This window comes from Oncorhynchus gorbuscha, linkage group LG03, assembly GCF_021184085.1.
Source record: "Oncorhynchus gorbuscha isolate QuinsamMale2020 ecotype Even-year linkage group LG03, OgorEven_v1.0, whole genome shotgun sequence".
Taxonomy (NCBI): Eukaryota; Metazoa; Chordata; class Actinopteri; order Salmoniformes; family Salmonidae; genus Oncorhynchus; species Oncorhynchus gorbuscha.
In genome coordinates, this window is record NC_060175.1 from 59,731,557 (window position 1) to 59,758,968 (window position 27,412).

Below are 27,412 nucleotides of genomic sequence, written 5' to 3' on the forward strand. Positions count from 1 at the left end.
CAGAAATGTGACTAACAGAAATTTATGTTAGTCACATGTCTGTGGAACTTGTTCAGTTTAAGTATCAGTTATGTTCATACAAATATTTACACACGTTAAGTTTGCTAAAAAATAAGAGGACGTTTCTTTTTTTGCTGAGTTTACTAGTTACATTAACTCTAAGGCATATAGGAGTACCTATTTCTTTGTTAACCCCTGAACACAGAATAGTCACATGTGCTCACTCCCTCAAATCGTTCGGAGAAAATATCCTCTTTTATTCAGCTTTGTTCAATTGTATTCTTCATACTATAACATAATATACAATAATGCCACGTAATTCTAACCAAATCTTGTCTGCTAAATTAACTAGTATAGCTCACAGCCATATAGTATAGCCAGATCAGGACCAAACATGAGGACAAAGCAGAGTATGCAATTCTATTCTTCTGAAAGACTACATTTTCTTATGCTTCTTTAGACCAGTCTAAAATAAATAATGGATTTATTGTGAAGGTGTAGGCTATAGACTTTTTTTAATGTAGATGTTCTAAAAAAGGTCTACATCAGTGGCTTGTAGGCTATGCGCAGAAGACAGGAGATGCTAATTGTGTTTGTTAATTAACGGTCAATTACCGTGAGACCAAGTTATTCGCTTGACAATCACCGGCTGATTACATTTTGTGACCGCCACAGCTCTACTTCAGAGTTCCAAATTGCTTCTGGAAGAAGTAACGTCCGCACAATAACTGTTTGACAGCAGCTTCATGAAATGGGTTTCCATGGCCTAGCAGACGCACACGCGTCTAAAATCTCCATGCGCAATGCCAAACGTCGGCTGGAGTAGTATAAAGCTAGCAGTCATTGGAGCAGTGGAAACGTGTTCTCTGGAGTGATGAATCACCCTTCATCTGGCAGTCTAATGGACGAATCTGGGTTTGGCGGATGCCAGGAGAACGCTACCAGCCACGATGCATACTGCCAAATGTAAAGTTTGGTGGAGGAGGAATAATGGTTTGGGCTAGGCCCCTTAAATCCAGTAACGGGAAATCTTAACGCTACACCATACAAAGGATATTCTAGACGATTCTGTGCTTTTAACTTTGTGGAAGGCTCTTTCCCGTTTCAGCATGACAATGCCCCCGAGCACAAATCGAGGCCCATACAGAAATAGTTTGTCGAGACCGGTGCGGAAGAACTTGGCCTGCAGAGCCCTGAACTCAACCCCATCGAACACCTTTGGGATGAACTGGAACACCGACTGCAAGCCAGGCCGTATCTTTCAATATCAGTGCCCGACCTCACTAATGCTTGTGGCTGAATGGCAGCAAGTCCCGGCAGCAATCTTCCAACATCTAGTGGAAAGCATTCCCAGAATAGCAGAGGCTGTTACAGCACAAAATGGGTGACCAACTCCATATTAATGCCCATGATTTTGGAATGAAACATTCATTGAATTTTGGTCATGTCGTGCATTTTTGTTCAGTGTACTTTAAAGTAACTAGTAAAATGATTGTCAGACAGCTCTGCTGCATACTTAGGCAGGCTAGCCTAGCTAAATAGGATAACTAAAGACAGTACGTTGAGCAGAGATAACATTGTCTGGCTGGCTGCCACTCCCTAAGGAGAGATGAGATGACGTTAAAAATAACAAAGCCATCAAATAAAAACTAAGTAATATACACAACTGAAATATTATAGTATTTTTCATTTGATGTCTACACAATGTGGACCTGACAGAGTAAATGGAATATTTTGGCAAATTAATGAATGTTCACTATTTGGGGTTTTTGAATGAAAAAGGTGTAAAATCATTTCAATGTACATTTTTCATTACGCACATTTAAAATGTTATTAAAACCAAAATGGAAAACAACGAGTATTATCTAACAGAAACAACATCAAAAAACACTAAATCGCTCAGCACTAGCCCATAGATAAACCTGTAGGTTCTTCAGCCACTCCTTTTGCTCCCTAGCCCTCTGCCCCCTGGAGAATCAACCCTATCAGAACACGCAATGTAAGAGACAGGAATATATATTGAACAAAAATATAAAACACAACATGCAACATTTAAAGATTTTATTGAGTTTATAGTAGAAAATCTGAATTTAAATAAAATAAATAGGCCCTAATCTATGTATTTCACATGACTGGGCAGGGGCGCAGCCAAGGGCGGGCACCCACATGGGAGCAAGGCCCAACCAATCAGAATGAGTTTTTCCCCATAAAAATGTTTTTATTACAGACAGAAACAATCCTAAATTGAATCAGCAGTCAGGGAGGCTGGTCCCACTGTAGTTGAAGAAGCCGGATGTGTAGGTCCTGGGATAGCGTGGTTACACGTGAGCGGTGGTTGTGAGGCCAGTTGGACGTAATGCCAAATTCCCTAAAATTAGGTTGTAGGTGGCTTATGGTAGAGAAATGAACATTCAACTCTCAAGCAGCAAAAGCTCTGGTGAACATTCCTGCAGTCAGCATGCCAATTGCATGCTCCCTAAACTTGAGACATGTGTGGCATTGTGTATGACAATAACCGGCTGACAACATTTCATTACCGCCACAGCCCTCGACAGTTTGGGTCAAGAACTACAACGCTGCTGGGTTTTTCACTCTCAACAGTTTCCTGTGTATATCAAGAAGGGTCCACCACCCAAAGGACATCCAGCCAACTCAAAGCATATGAGTCAACACGGGCCAGTATCCATGTGGAACACTTGACACCTTGTGAATTCCATTCCCAGAGAAATTGAGGCTTTGCTTTCAGAACAGCCGGAATTCTTCTGGGCATGGAAATGCTCAATTTGTATCAAAGGACCAAACATGTGACAGGAAAACATTCCCCACACCATTACACCACCAGCCTGTACCGTTGACACCAAGCAGGAAGGGGCCATGGACTTATGCTGCTTACGCCAAATCCTGATGGCCATCTGCATGATGCAAAAGGAACCGGGATTCACCGATTTTTGCGCTCCTCAGTTGTCCATTGTTGGTGATCGCGTGCCCACTGGAGCCACCTTTTCATGTTTTTATCTGATAGGAGTGGAACCCGGTGTGGTCGTCAGCTGCAATAGACCATCCGTGACAAAATAACGACATGTTGTGCCCTCTCAAGATCATTTTTGGTAGCCAAACAGGGTTCGTTCGGTCATTAAAATCCTGGAAATGTCAAGGTGTGTGCATTACCTGCATGTGTGCCAGTGGGCTCAAGGAGAGACATTGCAGCAGTATTCTTATAAATTAAAGGATAGTCTACTACATAACCTATTTAAAACATTGTGTAGCTGGGCTGGCTATGTTGGTACTTAACTATTTAGCTAATAGCATGTATTAATGTCATTGTTATGTCTGATAAGACTCTCCATCGGCACTCGTGAATAACCGCAAATGGCTAACACGGTTGATGAACTGATGTACGTTAATTATACAATCCAATACATTTTGGTTGTAAAACTCTCAATATGAGAAAAATTGACACCGTTGGAAAACTGGGATTTCCCTCTATTCAACATTGGCCATGTCTTGATAACGACCATACAGTCCCCCTTTTGGCCCATGGTGTTAAAGACAATTATTTTTAAGTGACTTTAGCTTTCGGAGACGTAAAAAATACAAATTAAATCTGGCACTCAGGGCTCTACATTGCGACCATTTTACTAAAATGTGCGAGTAAATATTTTGATGTGTGACCTGGAATGTTAAATTAGGACCACCAGTGTGCCTAGAATTAAGGATTCTAGCTTTATTACCTCAAAATGTTTTTATTGTGCTTCTAAACATCTGTGTGTGCCTACATTTTTTTACTTAACTTAGGTGCACATGTGCTCCCCTTGTAAAAAAAATTGTTTTAACATTTAAGTCAGCGTAGTGCCCTGCTACTTGTCCAAAGGACAAGTGGCTAAAAATGTTAATGTCAAGCTCTCGGGTGCATATTGCAAATCAATAGCAGCTTAATAGCCTGATATTGACATCTAAAACCTAGGCAACACCTTATTTAATCCATACTATCTGATACACACCCATCAACATATCTCCCATGTCTCACCAGAGATAGATTTGCTAAACACTCCCCACATTAGATAGAAACAGACAGTAACACAAAGTGACAGTCACAAAAACCATCTGCTGACAAAGAAGCCTTGGGAAAATGGCTATAGTATAAAGAGGCGAGACCAAGCATTACGGACGGGATAAAGAAGGCAGATTTTCATTCACCTGAAAGAGCAAATGAGACAGAAAGAGAAACTAGAGAGAGAGAGCGATTGGTGTGAGGGAGGAGAGAAGACACTGCTATAAATAGCAGCAGATTTTTTTATTCAAGAGGATTTTGCTGCTGCGCTCTCTCTGTCTCTGGGAGGATCTCAATTGCATACTCTCTCCTCACCTCCTTCTCAAAACCCATTGTAGGAGAAGGTCAGAGGGGAGGGACCTCTGGCTTTCTCATCCAATGGGTTTTGAGAGAAGGAGGCGAGGAGAAAGGATGTGGGGAGTACGCAATTGAGATTCTCCCCCTCTCTCGCACGCACTCATCACTCTCTCTCTCCGTCTCCCTCTAGCAAACACTCTTTTCTCCCTCCATCTCCTACCCACCTTCTTTTCTTCTGTCACCTGCATCCACTTTCTCCCCATCTCTCCACCCCGCTCTCTGTTCCTAGCACATTATGTTCTGTGTTAGTCTTAACGGTTAGCCAGATGTTCCCACCCAATGTTTTGTAAGAATCATCTATTTGCGGTCACATATAGCTACAGTACAGAACACATCTCCATGGATAGCAGGCTCCTTATGACGAATTCTGTCTGTGCCACCCCCCTTCTCTGCGTAGATGCACAAACCAACTAAGCCACCAACGTGGTGACCTCGCTCCCACTCCCTTCCTCCCTTCTTTCACTCCCTGTCTCCATCTCTCCTGGCTCAGTCTCTGTTATCTCTCCCTCTACTACCTCCCTTCTGTCCTCTCTGCTCCATGACAGGTCCCAAAGTGACGGATCCTTCTTGTCAACTCTCCACCCCTGCTCCGGCCTCCCCTCCCCTCCTGCCCGCCTACAGGCCAACACAGTAGCAGGGAATGCCTCATTTTCTCAGCACTGTCTTCACCAAAGTGTGTGTTCTCACACTAGCCAACCCACACACTAGCTCAATATATAAAGCCAAAATTATGCAGCATAGCCTACATGCACCACTAATAAAATGGAACAGTCCATAGACATAGATAGTCGGTGATTTCATTAACATCACAATTAAAACCAGTACATCCAAACCATCTAAAAACCAATGCAGGTGAACAGATTACAGAAGGGTAAATAGATTGATTATAAAACCGTAGTTATGGGGACAAATGGAAAGTTACATACCGGAATATTATTTTAATGATATCTTATCGTTTTGACAATATCACAATAATATTTTTTGGCGCCAACATTTTCCAATGCTTTTTAAAATAGGGAGCCAATTTGTTTTCAGCACTTTTATTTCCTTGACTGATCAAAACTTGTTTTCTAATGTTCTCATCTCCCTGCAGCAGACACATGGTGAGCAATATGTTTGGAACATCGAATCACAATGAAGTCACAGAATCAAATATACATAACCGGTACGTAAGTATCAGCCCTATAAAACTGTACTTTATAGAAGCTATTCTAAGCTCCAGATAGATGTCAGCTACCGTAGAGCCAGGCAGGAAGCTAAATCATACTTTAGCAACGTTACAAAAGACAGGACACGAACAGAGACCGACAAGAGGCGATAAGCTAAGGCAATCCACCGAATAATAGTTTGAAGTTTAACTTTGACACATCCAGCGTAACTGGTAAATGTGAATAATACAAAACACAGTGGCGCACACGCAAACACACATCGCTTGCTTACTGTGTTTAGAGATTTGCAGCTCCCATGCAGAGGTTGTGCAGGATGAATGATCGGGTGGAACGACAGGCTACAACATATCGCTATGCTAGCAGATCGCTGACATCACTTTAGTCTCAATAAAAACTGACTGTATCCGAGGAGAATCCATCCGTCCCCCACAGACATCTAGCCTAAAGCTTATTTTATGGTCTGGGAGCACTCGCGGTCTGTCCTCGCCGTCTGTTCTAGCTAGCTGTACATGGTCGGAGCTATGTCGAGGGTTTTGTAAACGAGGAAGGAAGGACCCCTCTTTTGACTGCCCCTTTTTCTGAATGAAGTGTACAAGCACAGAGACTGAGCGAGAGAGCGAGCAAGCACTCTCCTCTCACTATATCATGTGCACACTGCTCTGCCTTACTCTACTCCTTCTTCAACCTCCCTACCTCGCACTCCCTCTCCCTTTCTCTCTCAGTAACAATATAATTGTGCTGACAGGCAGCCCAGGGCTAGTGAGGAAACCCAGCTGTTTAAAGGACTGTCACTGGGGGAGCAGCACGACGGCAAGACACACTTCAATGACGAGAAACAGACAATGAAATGTTCATTCCTCCATTCACCCACTCAAGGTTTGCATTGCATCCCTTCTTGCTGTATAGGAAGCAACATATAACCTAGATCCACAAAAGCAAGCCACGTGACCATCTCTAGCCATCAAGTCCTCAATTACAACCAACAGCGCTAGATTCTCTGCTACACTAGTCTCATTCAGTGCCCTTGGGTTTGGATGAAAAACAAACTGGTGTTGTTAGGAGAAATGCACTGCAGGGGAATGGATGGGCATAAATAAAAAAGAAAGAAAAGATTGCATGAAAGAGCTCATTAGCAGGGGGAAAATATCATTCCCTAGACAGGATAAATGGATTTGAATCATCTTCCTTAGTTCTCTCTGCCTGCAACAAGCCCTCACTGCAGCACAGAATGTGTAAAGGCAGTCAAAAGTTCAGCAGCATCAGAAAGAGAGAGGCTGGATTGGACTTGAAAAGGGTCAGAAGAACAGCAGGATTGGGGTCAATTCAGAATATTGGAATTTCAGTTTACCTTGAGAAATAATCAGACCGATGCACTGAATTAAGTGTGCACACAAAAAAAAAATCATAGAACACACACATTTCTTGACAGTGAAGATAACAGTTGTACATTTTGCTCTACACTCCAGTATTTTGGATTTGAAATGAAATGTTTCACCGGAATTACAGGACCAGTAGCGGCGCGAAGGGGCTGGGTTGAGATTATAAACAAGAGGTGGGTGTGTCGAGGCGTGCCCCCTCACTGGCAAATCAGAACATGCTCCATGGCTAATTATGTGGTTGTTCCAAGTTGCGTATTTATGGTCTTTCATCCCATTTCGTTCTCAAATCTGTTAGTCCGTAATAACCTAGTTCATTAAATGTCCCGCATTTGCTTGATATTTTGCACATGTTTGCAGTCCACATTGTTCTAATTGCATTGCTCCAATATGGAAAAATAATGGTTAACACACAGGCGACAGCATTCACAACTGGCCTAATTGCACATTATCAATTGCAAATTGCTGTCTGGACAGGAACTTGCCAACGTAGTCAATAAGCAAGATTCAATTCACCAGGCTATTGATAAGACCTAAAAAGACCGTATAATTCTAATTCTAAATAGGCTGTGTCTAAATACAGTTATAAGCAACATATTTGCTCCCCGTGGGCGCATAATAATAAAGACAAGGCAAAAAAACGGAGGGTTTTACACACATCCAAACTGTTCATAGGAGCTGGATAAATACCCAATATGAAGACAAAGAGAAGGAATGTCCACTTAACATTATACTGAATGCAGGGACCATCTTACAGATGACATTTGCACTTATCAGAAATAGCTGGCGAAATTGCACTGCATTTTAAACCATAACCTACCGTTCAAAACGTTTGTGTTCACTTAGAAATGTCCTCGTTTTTGAAAGAAAAACTTTTTTTGTCCATTAACATCAAATTGATCAGAAATACAGTGTAGACATTGTTGTAAATGACTATTATAGCTGGTAATGGCAGATTATTTTATGGAAAAATACTACATAGTAGGCATACAGAGGCCCATTACCAACAACCATCACTCCTGTGTTCCAATGGCACGTTGTGTTAGCTAATCCAAGTTTATCAGTATAACAAGTTTATCATTATAAAAGGCTAGTTGATCATTTCAAAAACCCTTCTGCAATTATGTTAGCACAGCACAGCACAAACTGTTGTTCTGATTAAAGAAGCAATAAATCTGGCCTTCTTCAGACTAGTTGAGTATCTGGTGCATCAGCATTTGTGGGTTCGATTACAGGATCAAAATGGCCAGAAACAAAGACCTTTCTTCTGAAACTCATCAGTCTACTGTTGTTCTGAGAAATGAAGGCTATTCTATGCAAGAAAGTGCCAAAAAACTGAAGATCTCGCAGAACGCTGTGTACTACTCCCTTCACAGAACAGCACAAACTCGCTCTAAACAGAATAGAAAGAGTGGGAGGCCCCAGTGCACAACTGAGCAAGAGGACAAGTACATTAGTGTCTAGTTTGAGAAACAGACACCTCAAGTCCTCAACTGGCAGCTTCATTAAATGGTACCAGCAAAACACCAATCTCAACAGTGGAGAGGCAACTCTGGGATGCTGGCCTTCTAGGCAAAGTTCCTCTGTCCAGTGTCTGTGTTCTTTTGCCCATCTTAGTCATTTATATTTATTGGCCAGTCTGAGATATGGCTTTTTCCTTTGCATCTCCGCCTATATGGCTAGCAGTCACAAGTAAACTAGCTAACGAAAAAGCAAGGTCGTTTTTTGCAAAAACGATGCATGGCCCCATCATATTTCTAATGTTGATCATTGAAAGAATGTAGCCAGCTACATTAACTGTTTTGCAATTTAACTTGCTACCAGAGAAAAACTACAATGGAGGAAAGTACCAGAGAAAAGTAGCCTACACATCATTCAGAGCGCTGTCTGGTGATCCAATGATGTGAGCAAAGACAGGCCTAATTTCATGCTTCAGTTGCACTTTTACATACATGATCTGGAGCAAAATCATTTCTGAGCATGAACAGAGTTTACAAATAAGAAGCATTTTAGATCTGCATTTACAAAAAGCAGCAAGATATTTTCATTCCTTTTCTGTGTGAAAAATGCAGAATCCTGCATTAACGTGACCCCTGACATCAAGCGTGTCTACACATTTTTGGGCTGCATTTACAGTTTGTTTTGGTTGTGCTTCGGTGAGAAAGAGGAACAAAGATCATACACCTTGTTGTTGGCAAAGGGGAGAGGGAATTTGTTCCTCTAACTCATCATTATTCACAATTCATTAAAACCAGTTAAGCATTAGGGGGGCGCTATTCAAATTTTTGGATGAAAAACGTTCCCGTTTTAAACAAGATATTTTGTCAAAGATGCTCGACTATGAATATAATTGACAGCTTTGGAGAGAAAACTCTGACGTTTCCAAAACTGCAAAAATATTGTCTGCGAGTGCAACAGAACTGATGTTACAGGCGAAACCCAGATAGAAATCCAACCAGGAAGTGCCGCATTTTTTGAAACCGCCTCATGCCAATGATTCCTTATATGGCTGTGAATGAGCTACGAATGAGCTTACGTTTTCCACGTATTCCCCAAGGTGTCTACAGCATTGTGACGTCTTTTTACGCATTTTCATTGAAGAATAGCCGTAAGGGACCATATAAAGCAAGTGGTCACATGGTGTCTCCCGCAGAAAATCTCAGTAAAATACTGAGGTAGCCATTTTTCCAATCGCTTCTTATGAGAAACCAATTGCCACGACGGATATATTATCGAATATACATGTTAAAAACACCTTGAGGATGGATCCTAAACAATGTTTGCCGTGTTAATTTTGAAAAAAGTTTGGCGTTGTAGTGGTAGCATTTTCCGGTCGATTTCTCAGCCAAGCATGATGAACAAACGAGAGCTATTTTGTCTACAAAAATAATATTTTTGGAAAAAAGGAACATTTTGCTATCTAACTGGGAGTCTCCAGAGTTAAAGTATCCGAAGTTCTTCAAAGGTAAATGATTTCATTTGGTTGCTTTTCTTATTTTCGTTAAAATGTTGCCTGCTGCCAGCAGAGCCTAGCATAGCATTATGCCATGATAAACTTACACAAATGCTTGTCTAGCGTTGGCTGTAACGCATATTTTTTGAAAATCTGAGATGACAGTGTTAACAAAAGGCTAAGCTTGTGTTTGAATATATTCATTTTATTTGCGATTTTCATGAATAGGAAAAGTTTCTAGGGGTATTTATGTCCGCTGCGTTATGCTAATTTGTTTGAGGCTATGATTACGATCCCGATCCGGGATTGCTATTTTCAAGAGGTTTTAATGATACTCCATAATCATGGTAGCATCCATATGGATGTAGTGTGGAAAAAGATCCCATTCTTATTTACAATAAAAAGTGACTCCAAATGACAACACATTAATTATTCTGTTCCTATTGGGCAAAACAATCTGAAACAATCAAAAGTAACTGCAAAGGCATCGAACAAGCTTGATGTAGTCATTGCGTGCTAGGAATGTGCGACCAAATACTAAACTCTTGACTACTTTGATACAGTAAGTGGATTTGTCCAAATACTTATGGAAAAATATATACATAAAGTGCTAAAACAGATATGAAAATAATGCGATGGAAAATGTTATGTTTGTATGCATGAGCCAAACAATAATGATGAATTAAGAACAATGAATCACGCAAATATAACTTGTGTGTTTAAGCAGTATATAACAGAGAACAGGACTGCCCCGGGGGGAGCTCACTTCAGACTGGTACTTTATGCATTTAAGTTTGACTGTGACCTCTCCAGCTTGTTGTTAATAAACAATGATTCATTTAAGATAGAAATTCTACACAGGGACACTCAAAGTCTACGACAATACACTAATAAAAGCCTTCCACAAGCTTCCCACAATAAGTTGGGTGAATTTTGGCACATTCCTCATGACAGAGCTGGTGTACCTGAGTCAGGTTTGTAGGCCTCCTTGCAAGCACATGCTTTTTTCAGGTGTGCCCACAAATTTTCTATGGGATTGAGGTCAGGGTTTGTGATGGCCACTCCAATACCTTGACTTTGTTGTCCTTTTGCCACAACTTTGGAAGTATGTTTGGGGTCATTGTCCATTTGAAAGACCCATTTGCGACCAATCTTTAACTTCCTGACTGATGTTTCGGGATGTTTACATTTACATTTAAGTCATTTAGCAGACGCTCTTATCCAGAGCGACTTACAAATTGGTGCATTCACCTTATGACATCCAGTGGAACAGTCACTTTACAATAGTGCACCTAAATCTTAAAGGGGGGGGTGAGAGGGAATACTTATCCTATCCTAGGTATTCCTTAAAGAGGTGGGGTTTCAGGTGTCTCCGGAAGGTGGTGATTGACTCCGCTGTCCTGGCGTCGTGAGGGAGTTTGTTCCACCATTGGGGGGCCAGAGCAGCGAACAGTTTTGACTGGGCTGGGCTGAGCGAGAACTGTACTTCCTCAGTGGTAGGGAGGCGAGCAGGCCAGAGGTGGATGAACGCAGTGCCCTTGTTTGGGTGTAGGGCCTGATCAGAGCCTGGAGGTACTGAGGTGCCGTTCCCCTCACAACTCCGTAGGCAAGCACCATGGTCTTGTAGCGGATGCGAGCTTCAACTGGAAGCCAGTGGAGAGAACAGAGGATGTTGTTTCAATATATATACATAATTCCCCTACCTCATGATCGCATCTAGTTTAAGTGCACCAGTCCCTCCTGCAGCAAAGCACCCACAAAACATGATGCTGCCACCCCTGTGCTTCACAGTTGGGATGGTGTTCTTCAGCTTGCGAGCCTCCCCCTTTTTCCTCCAAACATAACAATGGTCATTATGGCCAAACAGTTACATTTGTGTTTCATCAGACCAGGGGACATTTTTCCAAAAAGTATGATCTTTGTCCCTATGTGCAGGTGCAAACTGTAGTCTGCCTTCTTTATGGCAGTTTTGGAGCAGTGGCTTCTTTCTTGCTGAGCAGCCTTTCAGGCTATGTCAATATAGGACTCGTTTTACTGTGGATACATATACTTTTGTACCTGTTTCCTCCAGCATCTTCACAAGGTCTTTTGCGCTCCTGAGCGGTATGACGGCTGCGTGGTCCCATGGTGTTTATACTTGCGTACTATTGTTAGTACAGATGAACGTGTTACCTTCAGGCATTTGGAAATTGAACCAGACTTTTAGAGGTCTACAATTTTTTTCTGAGTTCTTGGCTGATTTTTTACATTTTCCCATGATGTCAAGCAAATAGGCACTCAGTTTGAAGGTAGGCCTTGAAATATATCCACAGGTACACCTGAAATAAACATCTGTAAACAATTGTTGTAAATATTACTCATGTCATGCACAAAGTAGATGTCCTAACTGACTTGCCAAAAGTATAGTTTGATAACAAGACATTTGTGGAGTGGTTCAAAAACTAGTTTTAATGACTCCAACCTAAGTGTATGTAAACTTCAACTGTATGTACAGTGGCTTGCGAAAGTACTCAACCCCCTTGACATTTCACATCCTTAAAATAATGTGTTGATCCTAACTGACCTCAGACAGGGCATTTTTACTAGGATTAAATGTCAGGAATTGTGAAAAACTGAGTTTAAAATGTATTTGGCTAAGGTGTATGTAAACTTCTGACCTTCAACTGTATGTTAGTTTTCTTTGAGACCTAAAAAAATTGGTAGTCTGAGTTGCGCATTGACATGGAATCAGAACATCCAATTTTCGATATGAACAATTGTAATTTCATTTAAAAAATCTATAACCAGGGAAAACAAAATAATTTTGGAGGTGTGAATTAAATTGTTTTTCCCCCCTCCAGAGTTGTTTACTGATCTTTATTTTACCCAGGTATATTAGGTAGAAAACTGTACAAGAGAAAGTAGTAGAGTCAGTGAACAACAAATTGTTATTTACAGTGACCGCCGAGTTTAAAGAGCAGCATTTAATAACAATAACGGGGCTATATACCGGGGTACCAGTACAGAGTCAATGTGCGGGTGTCGAGGTAACAAGTACACGTAGGTAGAGGTATTAAAGCACCCATGCATGGATAATAACAGAGTAGCAGCAGCGTTCCAGAAGGGAGGGTCAATGAAAATATTGTCTGGGTAGCCATTTGATTAGATGTTCAGGAGTCTTATGGCTTGGGGGTAGAAGCTGTTTTGAAGCCATTTGGACCTAGACTTGGCACTCCTGTACCGCTTGCCATGCGGTAGCAGAGAAAACGGAGTGACAAGGGTGGCTGGAGTCTGACAATTTTTAGGGCCTTCCTCTGACACCGCCTGGTATAGAGGTCCTGGAAGGCAGGAAGCTCGGCCCCGGCTCCACAAGGAGTGAATGCAGTAAGCCAAGTTAAGTTGCTAGCTAGCATTAAACTTATCTTATAAAAAACAAATCAATCATAATCACTAGTTAACTACACATGGTTGATGATATTACTAGATATTATCTAGCGTGTCATGCGTTGCGTATAATCTGACTGAGCATACAAGTGTCTAAGTATCTGACTGAGTGGTGGTAGGCAGAAGCAGGCGCGTAAACATTCATTCAAACAGCAGTTTAGTGCGTTTTGCCAGCAGCTCTTCGTTGTACATCAAGGATTGCGCCGTTTAGGACTTCAAGCATATCAACTCCCGAGATGAGGCTGGTGTAACCGAAGTTTCAAACGTCACTCGCTCACGCTGAGCCTTGGAGTGGTTGTTTCCCTTGCTCTGCATGGGTAACGCTGCTTCGAGGGTGGCTGTTGTCGTTGTGTTCTTGGTTCAAGCGAGGAGAGGGACGGAAGCTATACTGTTACACTGGCAATACTAAAGTGCCTATAAGAACATCCAATAGTCAAAGGTTAATGAAATACAAATGGTATAGAGCGAAATAGTCCTATAATTCCGATAATAACTACAAACTAAAACTTCTTACCAGGGAATATTGACGACTCATGTTGAAAGGGACCACCAGCTTTCATATGTTCTCATGTTCTGAGCAAGGAACTTAAACATTAGCTTTCTTACATGGCAAATATTGCACTTTTACTTTCTTCTCCAACACTTTGCATTATTTAAACCAAATTGAACAGGTTTCATTATTTGAGGCTAAATTGATTTTATTTATGTATTATATTAAATTAAAATAAGTGTTCATTCAGTATTGTTGTAATAGTCATTATTACAAATAAAATCGGCTTATCGGTATCAGCTTTTTTGGTCCACCAATAATCGGTATCGGAGTTGAAAAATCATAATCAGTCGACCTCTAATACACACAACCCTCTGTAGTGCCTTGCGGTTGGAGGCCGAGCAGTTGCCATTCCAGGCAGTGATGCAACCTGTCAGGATGCTCTCGATGGTGCAGCTGTAGAACCCATGACAAATATTAGTCTCCTGAGGGGGAATATGTTTTGTCGTGCCATCATCACGACTGTTTTGTGGTGCTTGGACTATGTTAGTTTGTTGGTGATGTGGATGCCAAGGAACTAGAAGCTTTCAACCTACTCCACTACAGCCCCATCAATGAGAATGGGGGCGTGCTCGGTCCTCCTTTTACTGTAATCCACAATCATCTCCTTTGTCTTGATCACGTTGAGGGAGAGATTGTTGTCCTTGCACCACACGGTCAGGTCTCACACCTCCTCCCTATAGGCTGTCTCATCTTTGTCGTTGATCAGCCTACAGCTGTTGTGTCATCAGCAAACTTAATGGTGGTGTTCGAGACATGCAGTCATGAGTGAAAAGGGAGTAGAGGGGACTGAGCACACACCAACTGAGGGGCCCACTTATTGAGGATCATCGTTGCAGATGTGTTGTTACCTACCCTTACCACCTGGTAATTAATTAAGGGAACACTAAAATAACACTTCCTAGATCTGAATGAATGAAATATTCTTATTAAATATTTTTTCTTTACATAGTTGAATGTGCTGACAACAAAATCACACAAAAATCATCAATGGAAATCAAATTTATCAACCCATGGACGTCTGGATTTGGAGTCACACTCAAAATTAAAGTGGAAAACCACACTACAGGCTGATCCAACTTTGATGTAATGTCCTTAAAAGAAGTCAAAATGACGCTCAGTAGTGTGTGTGGCCTCCGTGCCTGTATGACCTCCCTACAACGCCTGGGCATGCTCCTGATGAGGTGGCGGATGGTCTCCTGAGGGATCTCCTCCCAGACCTGGACTAAAGCATCCGCCAACTCCTGTGGTGCAACGGGGCGTTGGTGGATGGAGTGAGACATGATGTCCCAGATGTGCTCAATTGGATTCAGGTCTGGGGAACGGGCGTGCCAGTCCATAGCATCAATGCCTTCCTCTTGCAGGAACTGCTGACACACTTCAGCCACATGAGGTCTAGCAATGTCTTGCATTAGGAGGAACCCAGGGCCAACCGCACCAGCATATGGTCTCACAAGGGGTCTGAGGATCTCATCTCGGTACCTAATGGCAGTCAGGCTACCTCTGGCGAGCACATGGAGGGCTGTGCGGCCCCCCAAAGAAATGCCACCCGACACCATGACTGACCCACCGCCAAACCGGTCATGCTGGAGGATGTTGCAGGCAGCAGAACGTTCTCCACGGCGTCTCCAGACTCTGTCACGTCTGGCACATGTGCTCAGTGTGAACCTGCTTTCATCTGTGAAGAGCACAGGGCGCCAGTGGCGAATTTGCCAATCTTGGCAAAATGCCAAACGTCCTGCACAGTGTTGGGCTGTAAGCACAACCCCCCACCTGTGGACGTCGGGCCCTCAAACCACCCTCATGGAGTCTGTTTCTGACCGTTTGAGCACATGCACATTTGTGGCCTGCTGGAGGTAATTTTGCAGGGCTCTGGCAGTGCTCCTCCTTGCACAAAGGCGGCGGTAGCGGTCCTGCTGCTGTGTTGTTGCCCTCCAACGGCCTCCTCCACGTCTCCTGATGTACTGGCCATTCTCCTGGTAGCGCCTCCATGCTCTGGACACTACGCTGACAGACACAGCAAACCTTCTTGCCATAGCTCGCATTGATGTGCCATCCTGGATGAGCTACACTACCTGAGCCACTTGTGTGGGTTGTAGACTCCGTCTCATGCTACCACTAGAGTGAAAGCACCGCCAGCATTCAAAAGTGACCAAAACATCAGCCAGGAAGCATAGGAACTGAGAAGTGGTCTGTGGTTACCACCTGCAGAACCACTCCTTTTTGGGGGTGTCTTGCCAATTGCCTATAATTTCCACCTGTTGTCTATTTCATTTGCACAACAGCATGTGAAATGTATTGTCAATCAGTGTTGCTTCCTAAGTGGAGAGTTTGATTTCACAGAAGTGTGATTGATTTGGTGTTACATTGTGTTTTTTAAGTGTTCCCTTTATTTTTTAGCAGTGTATTTGTAAAGCCCTTCTTACATCATCTGATGTCAAAGTGCTGTACAGAAACCCAGTCTTAAACCCCAAACAAACAATGCAGGTGAAGAAGCATTTAAGACAGTACTTACTAGTGTTAATCAGGGCCCGGTTTCTCAAAACCATCATACGGCTAAGTTCATCATTGGATGCCTTAAAATCTGTTTTGGAAACGGGGCCCAGATATCCAGTTTCCTCTTCTTCTTCCTCCTTTTTCCATGTAACAGTCATCTCCCCCTCCTCTTTCACTCCATAAACTACATCCTCCACTTCTTTTACAGTTAAATTCTTCTTTCACTCAACGAGTCTTTCTTTTTAACTGTAACAGCCTCACACTCTGTTTCTTGTTTTACTGTGATATCCTCTTCCTCCGTCCAGCAGACCTCTTCTTCAGCAGGAGGAGAGTAGTTTAGTGACCGCATGGTCGAGGATGTTAGCTATCTAGGTCATTGCTAACAACCAGCCCACTAGCTGACTAATAACTACCCCGTAAATATGAATTTAAATCGAATAACTAACTAGACGACAGAAGAGGGTTTAAAACACAGTGGCTAATATACACTAAAGCGTCTAAAGAGCTTTATTGGTTTGGCTATTTTGGCAAGCAAGCTACCGAGGTGGCGGACAAACTGTTGCTGCTGCTGAAAGAAGCGTTCCGTCCACTAGATTTTACATCACACCAACAGCATTGCCTTAAATTCCCACACCGCCATCTGCTGACTGGAGTGGGTAACGTAGTAGAGTAAAATGTATATTTAATTTTCAGACAAAAGTTAGTGTAGAACAGTTATGTTTTTGCGTTATTACATATTTATTCACTTATTTCCAGATATCTTCTAAACTACCTACAATGCACTATTTCTCAACGTCATATGGAGGATCTACTCTGTGCTACGGAGTGTGTATGCTAGCTCAAGCTTGCAAATGTTAGCCACACCTCATGCTTTCCATATACTGTGTGACTGTGTTATCTAGAGAGAACCCATTATAAACGGTAGGCTCTGGTGCCTTCTTGCCGTGGGCTCAAAAGGAAAGAGAAAATCATAAGCATTGAGGGCACTATGGTGTTGAATGCTAAGCTGTAGTAAATGAACATTCTCACATAGGTGTTCCTTTTGTCCAGGTGGGAAAGGGCAGTGTGGAGTGCAATAGAGATTGCATCATCTGTGGATCTGTTGGTCGGTATGCAAATTGTAGTGGGTCTAGGGTTTCTGGGATAATGGTGTTGATGTTAGCCATGACCAGCCTTTCAAAGCACTTCATGGCTACAGACGGTAGTCATTTAGGCAGGTTACCTTAGTGTTCTTGGGCACAGGCACTATGGTGGTCTGCTTAAAACATGTTGATATTACAGACTCAGACAGGGAGAGGTTGAAAATGTCAGTGAAGACACTTGCCAGTTGGTCAGCGCATGCTCGGAGTTCACGTCCTGGTAATCCGTCTGGCCCTGCGGCCTTGTGAATAATAATAATAATAATAATATATAATATATGCCATTTAGCAGACGCTTTTATCCAAAGCGACTTACAGTCATGTGTGCATACATTCTACGTATGGGTGGTCCCGGGAATCGAACCCACTACCCTGGCGTTACAAGCGCCATGCTCTACCAACTGAGCTAAAGGTCTTACTTATATCGGCTGAGGAGAGAATGATCACAGTCTTCCAGCTGATGCTCCCATGCATGTTTCAGTGTTACATGCCTCGAAGCAAGCATAGAAGTAGTTTAGCTCATCTGGTAGGCATTTCACTGGGCATCTCTTGGCTGTGATTCCCTTTGTAATCTGTAATGGCTTGCAGGCCCTGCCACACTCGACGAGCGTCAGAGCCGATGTAGTACGATTCGATCTTAGTCCTGTTTTGATGCTTTACCTGTTTTATGGATCGTCGAAGGGCATAGCAGGATTTCTTATAAGCTTCTGGGTTAGAGTCCCGCTCCTTGAAAGTGGCAGCTTTCGCTCAGTGTTGTCACGAACCGGCTCAAAGCCCGTAACAAAGGGAGGCAACGTGGAGATAAGGAGTAGCAAAATATGTATTTATTAACTAAAGCAACTAAGTATAATATACAATGGTGTGTGTAATCAGTAGTGTAAGTGAGTGTTTTGCATGCATGAATGTGATAATGCAGGGTGATGAAAGGTGCCAAAGCAAACAAACAAAAGGCCACCAAGAACCACAACACAATCTACAAAAGGTGTCTGCATGGAGAGAGTCTCCTCCATGAATGTGGAAGAGGTCTATTTATCCTGGGAGACACCTGGCCCAGGTGTTTCCCATGTAGCTGACGACCCTCTCAACTCCGCCCATCGGCATCCTAATAAGGAAACAAGAACAAAGACAGAATACGGCAGACAGAGTGGGAGGGTCGTCACATACCCCCCCATAAAACCGGGGACCAACAAGGACCCCGGAACAAAATCCCAGCCTCCAAGTTCCAAATTGACACAGCCTCTGTGCCCCAAATTGATGAGGGTTTACGTGTTCACACTTACAATTTGCCCCAGCCAACCTCCTCCCCAGACCTCAGCAACCTTCGCACAGGAAGCAACATTTAAGACGAAAGAAAACAAGACCAGGAGGGAGCAGACAGGACAGAGAGAACATGACAATACGAAACAATGGTCAGTCACGTAAACATTAGGAACAGGGCGCACGAGAGAGCGCATCAGCAATCACGTTTTCAGTCCCCCGGATGTGCCTCACATCGAGATGGAATGATTGTAAAAATAAACACCATCGCATTATCCTCTGGTTTGGACACATCATGGACCTCAAAAAAGTGAGGGGGTTATGGTCGGTGTAGACCACAATAGGTACTACCCCCGACCCGACATACACTTCGAAGTGTTGTAGCGCCCAAATGAGTGCTAGCGCTTCCTTTTCAATAACCGAATAGGTCAACTGATAATCGTTAAACTTTTTAGAAAAGAAACTAACAGGCCTCTCAATCCCAGACACATCTGCTTGCAGCAAAACTGCACCTGCCCCCACATGACTAGCATCCACCTGCAAGTTAAATGACAAATCCATGCGAGGAGCAGCCAGCACTGGAGTTGAGGTAAGCAACCTCTTTGAATCTTCAAAAGCGTGTTGACAACGAGTAGACCAAACGTAAACAGCCTTAGCTTTCAGCATATCTGTCAAGGGAGCGACCACAGTAGAGAAGTTATTACAAAAACTACGGTAATAACCAATCATGCCCAAGAAACGCATCAGTTCCTTTTTAGTAGTTGGTGGTGGAAAAGCATCAATAGCCACCACTTTAGCCCGAACAGGACGCACTTCACCCTGCCCAACCACTTTTCCAAGGTATGTAACGGTCGCCTGAGCAAACTCACATTTTGCCAGATTGATTGTGAGGCGACCCGCAGCCAGACGTTCGAACAAGGCTTGAATACGGGACAGATGTTCTTCCCAAGTATCTGCATAGATCACTACATCGTCCAAATAAACAGCGCACCCGGTCAGACCGGCGACAACCCTGTTCATAAGTCGCTGAAAAGTGGCAGGTGCATTGCGCAGACCGAAACTCATAACTGAATACGAGTACAGACTAAAGGCAGAGATTTCACGTGCCCTACTCGTCAGTGGCACCTGCCAATAGCCTTTTAACAGGTCAAATTTGCTCACAAACTTAGCTGCACCGACTTGATCAACACAGTCCTCCATCCGAGGAAGAGGAAATGAATCTGGCTTTGTGACACTGTTTACCTTACGGTAGTCCGTACAAAAACGGTTTGTTCCATCCGGTTTACTGACCAAGATACAGGGAGAAGCCCAACTGGAGAAAGAAGGCTCTGCTATCTTACTCTCCAGCATGTACTTGACCTCAGCATCCAGACAACATAGTTTCTCTGAAGAAACTCTATAGAACCGCTGACGAATGGGGTCAGCACCTCCAATGTCAATATCATGTTCTATTAAGTTTGTACGTGTAGGTGTATCAGAAAATAAACCTGGAAATCTCTGAATCAGACCAACCATCTCTTTCCGCTCATCAACAGGTAGGTGAGTGAGAAGACTGTCTAAAATATCCAGTGTTTCTGAATTTTTCAATCTACCCTGCAATATACAATCGTCAGGACCAGGAACATCTTCCTCCTCATGCACAGGTCTAGCACGACAAGAACCCAAGGAAACAACGGGATCAGCCAAAAGAACAGGTTTTTACCGTCCTCTGTAGAATCCCACTGTTCAGTCTCAGAGGAACGTGCATAATAGGGTTTTAACAGATTTACATGGCACAGCTGGTGTGCTTTCCTCCGTTCTGGAGTGGCAACTAGATAATTTTGCTCAGTGTACTGGCGCACCACTGTATATGGACCTTGAAATTTGGCTTGAAAAGGAGAACCAACAATTGGCAGCAGAGCAAGAACCTGGTCACCTGGACTAAAGTGACGAGGCTCAGTTCGGCGATCAAATATGCCCTTCATCCTCTCCTGTGAAGATGATAACTTCTCTTTAGCCATTTCACCAGCGGCATACAGCCGTCGCCGGAAATCACACACATACGAACACAGGGACTGAGGAGGCTCGGGAGACTTCCAGTCATCCTGGAGAACAGATAAAAGTCCACGCACCCTATGTCCAAACACAAGGTCATTTGGACTGAAACCTGTGCTCTCCTGTGAAACTTCCCTAGCGGCTAACAGTAACCAAGGCAACCCCTCCTCCCAATCCTTATCCATCTCAGTACAATAAGCTCTCAACAAAGACTTAAGTGTTTGATGGAAACGTTCCAGTGCTCCTTGACTTTGCGCGTGATAGGCGCTAGACACATTGTGTTTAATATGGAGCTGTTGAAGAACCTGACCAAACAGATTAGAGGTAAAATTAGATCCTTGATCACTCTGAATGACCTTAGGGATTCCAAACAATGAGAGAAACTGAGTCAAAGCTTTTAACACCGATTTAGTCGTGATAGATCGGAGAGGATAGGCAGCAGGAAACCTAGTGGTCTGACACATCACAGTGAACAGGTAACTGCTACCCTTTTTAGAACGAGGCAGAGGACCCACACAGTCAATAATCAGATACTCAAAAGGTTGGCTGAGTAGTAGGAAACAATGGTACTGGTTTAATAGCTTGATTAACAATGGTACTGGTTTAATAGTTTTGATTGAAACATCCCTCTTTAATTAGAAATGTCTTACCAGTTAATTGACAGATGTGTGACAAGTGCTTTTTGATAAAATCAGTAATCTAAAACATCCAAAAAAAACTACCTTATACACAGTTTAATCTGAATGGTGAAAAGAAATGTCTTAATATGAGTGTGTAGACAAAGTTGCATAGGTTTTCCATAAGGATCAGTCCCCCATATGTCCAGCAACGTCGCTGTGAGAAGTTTCCAACACCAACTCACGAAGCTTAACTGGTACAACAACTTGACTAATTGCCTCCCCCAGAAAAACACTATCATGAGACACCCACTTTCTCATCAGGACATCCTCTTGGAGAAAATAGCCATGGGCGACATCTCCCAACTGTTCTATAGGCACAATTTGATCACGCAACTCTTCCAACGTGGGGTCATCCCGTTGAGCATTGATTAGATCTGAGCGGGTTACAGATAACGGGATAACAGGGAAGACAGTGACATACTTTGTATTATTATCATTAGTCGGCGCAGTGACTAGTTCGCCACGGCTCATAGAACATGTCACTGCACACGCAGAGAACACCTCTGGGAAACTCTGTACACTCTCATCAGGAATCCCAACAAATGACGGCTTAGTGGAAACCACTAGAGATGGAAACACGACTGGCCATACACGCTCACCTGCCAAGTTATTCCCAAGGATAACGTCGATACCCTCAATAGGCAACGAAGGACGCACCCCCACAACAACTTCACCCTTCACCAGCCCACAATCCAACATCAGTTTATGCAATGGAACTGACAGAGTGTTCAAACCTATTCCCCTAATTAGAACACTATTCCCCGAATCAGTCTCAGCAGAAAAGGGTAACACAGACTCCAACACAAATGATTCAGAGGCACCTGTGTCTCTCAGGATCTTCACTGGCACTAGGTCTTTACTTCCTAACATAGACACAAAACCTTCTGTAATGAAAGGTAAATAGTCTGGATCAATATGGAATTTCACATTCTCCTGGGCCTGAGGAAATGAGTCAAGAATGAACTGATGTGGAACAGGTGCAGCTAACGCAGCAGGCTTAGATTTAGCGTAAGCACCCTTTGACCTGAGAAGTGGACATTCGTTTTTCCAATGACCTGAACCTTGACAGTAGTGACACTCCTGCCCAAAGTCAGCCTTACCATGGGAGTCAGGTTCAACCCTAGTTGAATAGAACTCTGCCCGAGAACCAAAGTATCTCGGTGAGCGAAGCCCAAATCTATCCGAATGCCCCCACTCTTTCCGAATACGGGGTTTTGCAAAGACACTTTTGTGAGTCAACACATACTCGTCCGCCAAAACCGCAGCTTCAGCAACATTCTTTACTTTCTGTTCATTAATATAAGTCGCAATACGATCAGGAATTGTGTCCTTAAATTGCTCTAACATAATCAGATCACACAGCCCTTGGAAAGTCACAACTGCAGAGGCGGAACACCAGCAATTAAACTGTAAAGATAACTGTCGCGCAAACTCAACATGAGTCTGGTTATCGTCCCTTTTTAAAGTTCTAAATCGTTGGCGGTAAGCCTCAGGGACCAATTCATAAATCTGTAACACAGCTGTTTTAACTTTATCATAACTGGCACTGTCGTGTACACTAAGAGCTGAATATGCTTCCTGCGCTTTACCAGTCAGCACACACTGCAACATTAAAGTGCGGTCAGAATCAGGCCAACTCCTAGCGTCAGCAACCCGCTCAAACAACGAAAAGAATGTCTCGGGGTCCCTTTCATTAAACCGAGGCAATAACCGCAAGTTCCCAACAATATCAAATGTCTCTGGGGCATGACCAAAAGCGGAACAACCCCTAGGTAAATCTGGGTCACCTTCCCAAAACAAACTCTCCCCTGAGATCTTTCCTTCCCTAACCAACTCTATACGTTCTTGTTGCAACTTGATTTTAGCACGCTCCATATCTTGTTTAAATGCCAATTCCTTTTCATATTTCACACGATCATGCTCTAGCTTCTCACGATCATGCTCTAGCTTCTCACGATCATGCTCTAGCTGTAACAAAAGCAGTTCTTTCTGCTGTTCAAAAAGAAGGCTACTAGGACTAACCGATGGAATGGCCATTGTAACGTTATGGGGAGACAACAAATCCTCAGCAGAGGCTGGCCCGGTGGTAACTTCAAGAATACCACTCTCCATCAGATTGGCTTTCAATATCAACCTAATAGAATTCTTTAGACGTTTATGACTAATCTCAACCTTGTAGTGTTCCGCGACCTTCAACAGCTGTTCTTTAGTACCTAAATCTAACAATTCCTCTGATGGAGAGCGAATGAACTTATCTACATAAGACGCCATAATCACACAAAAAAAAATTATCGCTCTTCCCTTCTGCTGAGCACACCAGAACACAACCCGAGAATTGACAATCACCCTGAGCACCACAGAAGAGAGATGAGATATGGAGCTTCCCCAAAACCTACAATAACTCAACCCTAGTCTTCGTGCAGATTTGCGGTGGGAATTTACGCACTGTAGCCCGTTGGCAAGGAAATAGAACTCCCCAGCATGCTGGCAAATTCCACCAAGCCACGGATGTGCCCCCGAGACAACTGCTCAGTCCACAGACACCACACAAAAATAACAAACATTAACCATGCCCAACATATTCCAAAAAATGAAACACGTCGCTAAACCTATCAGGGGAAAAAGGCTATAGCTCCGGGTAGCAAGTTCCACTACCCTACCCAAATCTCCCACCGAGGTACACAGCAGATTACTCACTTCAGACTGACGTCCCAACAGAAAGTAGAACAAGAGTTCAGGCTAGGCAAGGCCTGGAAACTAACCATTATACTCTCTCCAACATAGCACACAAACCAAACAACAAAGGCAACCAATACTGGGCCGATCACACTCAAACACCATATTCAAACCAAACACGTACCTCCACGGTCTCCCAAACCAATAGTTCAAAGATCCCGGATGAGCCCCCACTTGTCACGAACCGGCTCAAAGCCCGTAACAAAGGGAGACAACGTGGAGATAAGGAGTAGCAAAATATGTATTTATTAACTAAAGCAACTAAGTATAATATACAATGGTGTGTGTAATCAGTAATCAGTAGTGTAAGTGAGTGTTTTGCATGCATGAATGTGATAATGCAGGGTGATGAAAGGTGCCAAAGCAAACAAACAAAAGGCCACCAAGAACCACAACACAATCTACAAAAGGTGTCTGCATGGAGAGAGTCTCCTCCATGAATGTGGAAGAGGTCTATTTATCCTGGGAGACACCTGGCCCAGGTGTTTCCCATGTAGCTGACGACCCTCTCAACTCCGCCCATTGGCATCCTAATAAGGAAACAAGAACAAAGACAGAATACGGCAGACAGAGTGGGAGGGTCGTCACAGTGTGGATGTTGCCTGTAATCCATGGCTTCTGGTTGGGGTATGTACGTAAAGGTGGTCTAGAATTTTTTCACATCCAGTTGCACATTTAACATGCTGATAACGTGCTATTTAGTGGTGGGCTTCTTCCAAAATCAAGCATTGCTTGGTAACAGCAAATCATTTTTTTTGTTACTTGTATAAATATGAACTGGGCTATCTGTCCTGCAAATACTTTAGGTCAGACACTATATAAATTATTTGCAATGCACTCATTAGCATTTAGTTAGCATGCTCTACTGCATTTTATATGCATTTGTTAGCTTTTGGAGCAAAAGCTCAGTGTTTATTTTTTTTTAAACACCCCTTGTGTTCAGTGCCGGTATGGCCGGTATGGCACAAGGTCGGTTTGAAGATAATCTGGATACCACCCAGGCCTAACACTCTCTCGCGCACACACACACACACACACACACACGCACACACACACACACACACACACACACACACACACAGGTATGAACTAGGTCGACCGATTATGATTTTTCAACACCGATACCAATTATTGGAGGACCAAAAAAGCCAATGCCGATTATTTTTTAATGTATTTATTTATTTGTAATAATGACAATTACAACAATACTGAACGAACACTTATTTTAACTTAATATAATACATCAAATAAATGTATCCTCAAATAAATAATGAGACATGTTCAATTTGGTTTAAATAATGCAAAAACAAAGTGCTGGAGAACAAAGTAAAAGTGCAATTTGTGCCATGTAAGAAAGCTATGAAAGCTTATGAACATATGAGAGCTGGTGGTTCATTTTAACATGAGTCTTAAATATTCCCAGGTAAGAAGTTTTATGTTGTAGTTATTATAGGAATTATAGGACTATTTCTCTCTATACCATTTGTATTTCATATACCTTTGACTATTGGATGTTTATATAGGCACTTTAGTATTGCCAGTGTAACAGTATAGCTTCCGTCCCTCTCCTCGCCCCTTCCTGGGCTCGAACCAGGAACACATCGACAACAGCCACCCTCGAAGCATCGTTACCCATTGCTCCACAAAAGCCGCGGCCCTTGCAGAGCAAGGGGAACAACTACTCCAAGTCTCAGAGCGAGTGACGTTTGAAATGCTATTAGCGCACACCCCGCTAACTAGATAGCCATTTCACATCGGTTACACCAGCCTAATCTCGGGAGTTGATAGGCTTGAAGTCATAAACAGCGCAATGCTTCAAGCATTGCGAAGAACTGCTGGCAAACGCACAAAAGTGCCGTTTGAATTAATGCTTACGAGCCTGCCGCTGCCCAGTCAGAATGCTTCTATCAAATCATAGACTTAATTATAACATAACACACAGAAATATGAGCCTTAGGTCATTAATATGGTCAAATCCGGAAACTATCATTTTGAAAATAAAACGTTTATTCTTTCAGTGAAATATGGAACCGTTCCATATTTTATCTAACAGATGGCATCCCTAAGTCTAAATATTGCTGTTACATTGTATGACCTTCAATGTTATGTCATAATTATGTACAATTCTGGCAAAATAATTATGGTCTTTGTTAGGAATAAATGGACTTCACACAGTTCACAATGAGCCAGGCGGCCCAAACTGCTGCATATACCCTGACTGCTTGCACGGAACGCAAGAGAAGTGACAATTTCCATAGTTATAAGAAATTCATGTTGGCAGGCAATATTAACTAAATATGCAGGTTAAAAAATATATACTTGTGTATTGATTTTAAAGAAAGGAATTTATGTTTATGGTTGGTGCAACGACAGCGATTTTTTTTTCGCAAACGCGCTTGTTAACCTTTTAGTCCTACCCCTACTTTTTCGAACATTCTGTTAAAAATCGCGCAACATTTCAGTGCCCTGCTGCTCATGCCAGGAATATAGTATATGCATATGATTAGTATGTGTGGATAGAAAACACTCAGACGTTTATAAAACTGGTTAAATCACTGCTGTGACTGACAGAACGTGCGTTTCATCGAAAAGTGCAGGAAAATCTGATCACTGAAAATGGAAATAAATATCCATGCGCTACTTCCAGGATTTGTTCAAATTGAACCGGATTAAATGAGGCCGAGGTTACAGTGCCTACAGCTTCCACACGATGTCTAGAGTCTTGTCATTTGATTCGGCTTTGATTCTTGGTCAAACCGACACAAGGGAACCGATTCCCTCCGGTCTCCGACTGGATGTTTTGGTCGAGAGCTCTCCGGACATCTTTTTCCAGACGGACACCTATAGAATTTACATCGCCTCCTGATGAATTTTATCGCTTATTAACGTGTACTAATACCTAAAGTTGCATTACAAAAGTATTTTGAAGTGTTTTGTGAAAGTTTATCGTCGACTTTTTTAATTTAAAAAAATGACGTTACGTTATGAAACGCTATTTTTTTCGTTTATCACAGTCTTCATAGATCGATATCTAGGCTATATATGGACAGATTTAATCGGAAAAAAAGTCCCAATAGTGATTATGGGACATCTAGGAGTGCCAACAAAGAAGATGGTCAAAGGTAATGAATGTTTTATATTTTATTTGTGCGGTTTGTGTAGCGACGACTATGCTAATTATTTTGTTTACG

General features: G+C 42.7%; 1 protein-coding gene across 1 annotated transcript in view; it reads right to left on the reverse strand.

The window, feature by feature from the left end:
- LOC124031642 (R3H domain-containing protein 2-like) overlaps positions 1–27,412 on the reverse strand; it is a 124,892-nt gene that overhangs the window by 90,760 nt on the left and 6,720 nt on the right.